The 4,787-nt window shown below is 39.8% G+C and overlaps 1 protein-coding gene across 1 annotated transcript in view; it reads right to left on the bottom strand.

Annotated features, from left to right (window-relative positions):
• Positions 1-4,787, bottom strand: part of TMEM163 (transmembrane protein 163) — a 239,647-nt gene that overhangs the window by 181,473 nt on the left and 53,387 nt on the right. The window lies entirely within an intron of this gene.

Genomic DNA, 4,787 nt, shown 5'->3' with positions numbered 1-4,787 from the left:
TCTCTCTCTCTCTCTCTCTCTCTCTCTCTCTCTCTCTGTCATTCTCCTGTGCTTACTCTCACACAGTTCTTTCTCAAAATAAACTTTGAAAAAGAAAAGAAAACTTTACATAAAACTAGTTGTTATTACGTTAATTATTCCAATTGTCCACTTTCTCTCACTTTTTCCAAAAAAAGAAAATTTTTCTACACAAGAGAATGAAAAACACGCTACAGACTTTTCAAATCACATATCCAACAAAAAACTTGTAGCCAGAATGTACTAAAAAGCTGTCAAAACTCAACTGTAAGGAAGCAAACATTCCAATTGTTTTTAACATGGAAAAGACTTAAAAAGCCACTTCAATAAAGAAGACACAGTGACAGCAAGTAAGCCATTAAGAGGTGTACAACATCATCAATATGAGGGAAATGCAAAGTAACACCATGATGAGATACCACTATACACCTGTCAGAATTGTATAAATAAAAAATACTGCTTATACCAAGTGCCTAAGAGGGTGTGAACCAACTCCAAGTCATTCGTTGCTGGTAGAAATGCAAAATGACAACCAATGTGGAGAACAGTCTGACAGTTACCTACAAAGTTAAACACAAGCTTGCCATGTGGCCCAGCAATCCTACCCCTAAGCATTTACCCTTGAGCAGAGTTCAGCAAACTACAGCCCTCAAGACAAACCTGGCAGCGGTCCAAATTCAGCCAGGCTCATTTGTTCAAGCCTTGTTCATGGCTGCTTTCCATCGCAACGGCCAATGGTCGGCCTGCAGAACTGAAAATATTTACTATATGGCCCTCCACAGAAAAAGTTCCCAAATTTTGCCCTGGAGAAAAGACAACCAACGTTGGCACCAAACAAATGTTGATAGCAGCTCTGATCATAACTGCCTGGAACCAACCCAAATGTCTGTACTTCAACAGGTGAATGCACCAACAAACTGTGGTACATCTGTGCCATGGTGTACTTTTCAACAATGAAGAGGAACACACTCCTGATACAAACAATCCACATGAGTCATAAAGGCATTAAGCTGAGACAAAGAAGCCAGTCTCAAAAGGTTACATGGTGTCCAGTGCTACCGTAGAACATCCTCAGAAAGACCAAACTAAGACCTGGACGAATTGGTGACTGCCAGAGTCTAGGTGTGGGGAGCTGGTACAAAGGGATTTTTGAGGGAGGTATTGCAACTCTTCTGTATCCTAATTATATGTGGTGGTTCCACTAACCCAAACATGTATTAAAAGTCACAATACTGTATATATATCAAAAAACAAAGTCAATTTTACTCTCTCGGTTTTGTTAAAGTTTTTATTTGTGTATTTTGAGAGAGTGTGTGCAAGCAAGTGGAGGAGGGGCAGAAAGACAGAGAGAGAGAGAGTGAATGAGTGGGAAAGGGAGAGACAGAGAATCCCAAGCAGGCTCCACACTGTCAGTGCAGAGGCCAACTCGAGGCTCAAACTCACAAACCAAGAAATCACAACCAGAGCTAAAGTCGGACGCTTAACCAACTTGGCCACTCAGGGGCCTCTTACTCTATGTTAATTTAGAAAGTAAAGTGTTAGGGGGCACCTGCATGGCTCGGTCAGTTAGGTGTCCAACTTCAGCTCAGGTTATGATCGCATGGTTCATGGGTTGGAGCCCCAGGTCAGGGTCTGGGCTGACAGCTCATAGCCTGTAGGCTGCTTCATATTCTGTCTCTCTCTCTCTCTCTCTCTCTCTCTGCCCCTCCCTGACTGGTGCTCTTGCTCATGCTCTCTTTCTCTCTCACTCACTCACTCAAAAATAAATAAACACTTTAAAAAAATTTTTTAAAAAGCACTGAAGTGCAAGGTTTCATCTTGAGAACGAACAGAAAAACACTGGATTAGTATGTCATTAATCAGTTACGCGTTCTTGGCCAAGTCCTCCAACCTCTCTGTGGCAATATCCTTCTACATTCCCTTCCCAGCTCAAATGGAGTTCATGTTATTATCCATTAATTCATTAATCAAAATGTCTAGGAAACATTAAAAATGCGGAAGCATTTATGCCCCCAAAGAGTGTCATAAAAAAGAACATTCTCAGTCTTTTTATGAAATTTAAACAGGAAAACTCTTAGTTTCCCCCAGCAGCCCACATCTCTCAAAAGGAGCTAAAATCTAATGATCTCTCCTTGTCCCACCAGCCTCTAAAATAACCTATGAAGGACTGTTTTCAACCACTCCCAATCACTCATGTAAAATAGGGATTACATCTAGATTCTCATGCCATCTGACTGTACATTAGGCAGTCAAGTTCAATGTGGAGGCTGCAGACTGGCTGTCCTGGCACAACTCATAGAGGGATTTATGTTCTCTAGATCCCACAGAGGTTAACAGCTAACAGATGAAAAACACATCACCCACCACCAGTTTTGCATATTCAGGAAACCTTGCTGGGAAGTAGACAAGACTCCTATTATGGATATGAAGAAGAATACCATCAAGCTGGCGACAACCACCAATTATTATATTTCCATTTCTATTTGAATCACATGCTCAAAACCATAAAAGTAAAAGACAAGAACTCCACACAAACTTGTGTCTATTCAATCCATATAAGCATCGTCACTTCTAATTATAATAGGCTTTCTGAAATGGGTAGCAAGATTCATGATGCTAAGAATTTGCTTCCTGCCAATAGTATTAAACTAATATTTCTTCTATCTCTTTAGCCCTTGCCAATATGGGATACATGATTCACTTCAACCATTAGTAAACACTTCCTCAGGTACAAGAGTTGATGACTCATGGCAGAAACTTCCACGATGCCGAAGAATCATTTCGACCACTAAGGAATTATGACATATCCATTTAGTTTCAGTGGGGAAAGACGAAATAGAAAAAATGAGTATCAGAACCAACACATCAGAATTGAGCGGCAGTGCTGAATGCATAACTCTTGAAGAATTCTCCATTCCATGGGATATCAAAAGAAAACTTTAACATATTTGAATCTATCAAAGTAAAAAAGTATGTGCAACAAACTACAAGGCAAAAAGGTTGAAGAAACTACTTATGTGAAAGCTATTTACATGAAATGTAACAAAGCGTGATAGCTATAATACACAAGATTTTCAACCTTGAAGTCAAAACTTCAAGAAATGAACAAAATGTATGCAAAATTAATAGAAATGTATAGAAATGTTAATGGAAAAGGTCATTCTTATTCTCAATTAATGACCGTACAAAACTCGAGGGGTCCTCCTACTTCAGGGAGCACAAATGCTCTCTCCGGCTCTTTGCCCCTCTCGTGCCCCAGTGCTCAGAACCAGCACCAGTGACAATGCTGAACCGCTAGCTGCACTGGAAATGTTGACAGTCCTCTTTGTGAACAATAGTGCACTGCAACCTAGAGGCATTCTCTACAGTAACAAAAAGGTAGGATTAGGAGCCTAACAGTCAGGGAATGTTTAGGGACGTTATGGCTAAATAATGTAATCTTAATAACTGAAACAGAAACGCAAATAAGTGGTTATAATCACTAAAACCCTGCAAGTACACTGAAATTACATTAACGTATGAATGCATAGAGGCACCTGGGTGGTTCAGTTGGCCAAGTGTCTGACCCCTGATTTCGGCTCATGTCACCATCTCACTGTTCATGAGCTCGAGCCCTGCATTGCGCTCTGTGCTATCAGTGCAGAGCCTACTTGGGATTCTCTCTCCCTCTCTCTCTGTCCCTCCCATGCTCATGTGCACGTGTGCTCTTTCTCTCTCTCTCTCTCTCTCAAAATAAACAAACTAAAAATATATATATGAATGCGTATTATAATAGCTCAGAATTTGAATCCATTTAAATGTTAACCAGTATTGAACTGGGAAAAATAAGGTGCTTCCATGGAACATAAAGAACACAGCAGATCTGTGTATTCCAGCATGCAAAGATGTCTACAGTATATTATTGAGAGAAAAAAGGAAGGTGTTAAAGCAATATGACCATGTTTTTGTATTAAAATAAAAAAACCCTACACTCTACCATATCTTATTTATTATGTAGGTGGTGTATGTGCATCAACAATTTAGAATTACTTATTTCAAATCAGTAACACTTTTAAAATGTGCCCGAAAACTTAAATTTTTAACTTTATTCTCTGCTATTATATATTAACAACTTGAAGTAATTTCAAGTTAAAAAAAAATGACCAATTGTATATTCAACTATCAAACTGAAATCAACAACAAAAAATTAAAATAGTAATGCTGAAACAATGAAATTGCAGATGATGACATAAAACAAGCTTCAAAGTTGTATTTCTAAATAAAGGTCTGTTTTTGTCCTTGAGAATCAACTGTTTCATTGTGAGTTGTGTGCACCACAGGGTGGGCACAGCCATCCACCTGCAGACTCCCGGGGACCTCAGAGAGCAGCGATGCGCGAGTGAAAGCCTGTTGGGGCGCAAAGCAACACCCGCAGAAGACCAGCAGAACTTTCAGGAGAAAAGCTGCTAAGGAAAAATTCAGCAGTGTTCACTCTCACAACTTAACAGCTCTACAGTCACAAAAACCTACTGTTCAGTTCAGGATTCTGTTTGCTTCGAGGACAAAAGCAACACGCAAAAGGGCCTTTGTGTAGTTTGGTTTATATGGTCCGTTCTCCCACTGGCATTATGCTAGAAGGTAGTCAGTGTATAAAACTGAAAAATTATGTAATTTTAAGATACTTTTAAGTTTATTTTTAGAGAAAGAGAGCACATGCGAGTGAGAGAAGGGGAGAGCAAGGGAGGGGGGTGGAGAGAGAGAGAGAGAGAGAGAGAGAGAGAGAGAGAGAG

Source organism: Suricata suricatta, chromosome 3, assembly GCF_006229205.1.
Source record: "Suricata suricatta isolate VVHF042 chromosome 3, meerkat_22Aug2017_6uvM2_HiC, whole genome shotgun sequence".
In the NCBI taxonomy this organism is placed as follows: domain Eukaryota; kingdom Metazoa; phylum Chordata; class Mammalia; order Carnivora; family Herpestidae; genus Suricata; species Suricata suricatta.
This window is presented reverse-complemented; position numbering and strand designations above follow the sequence as displayed.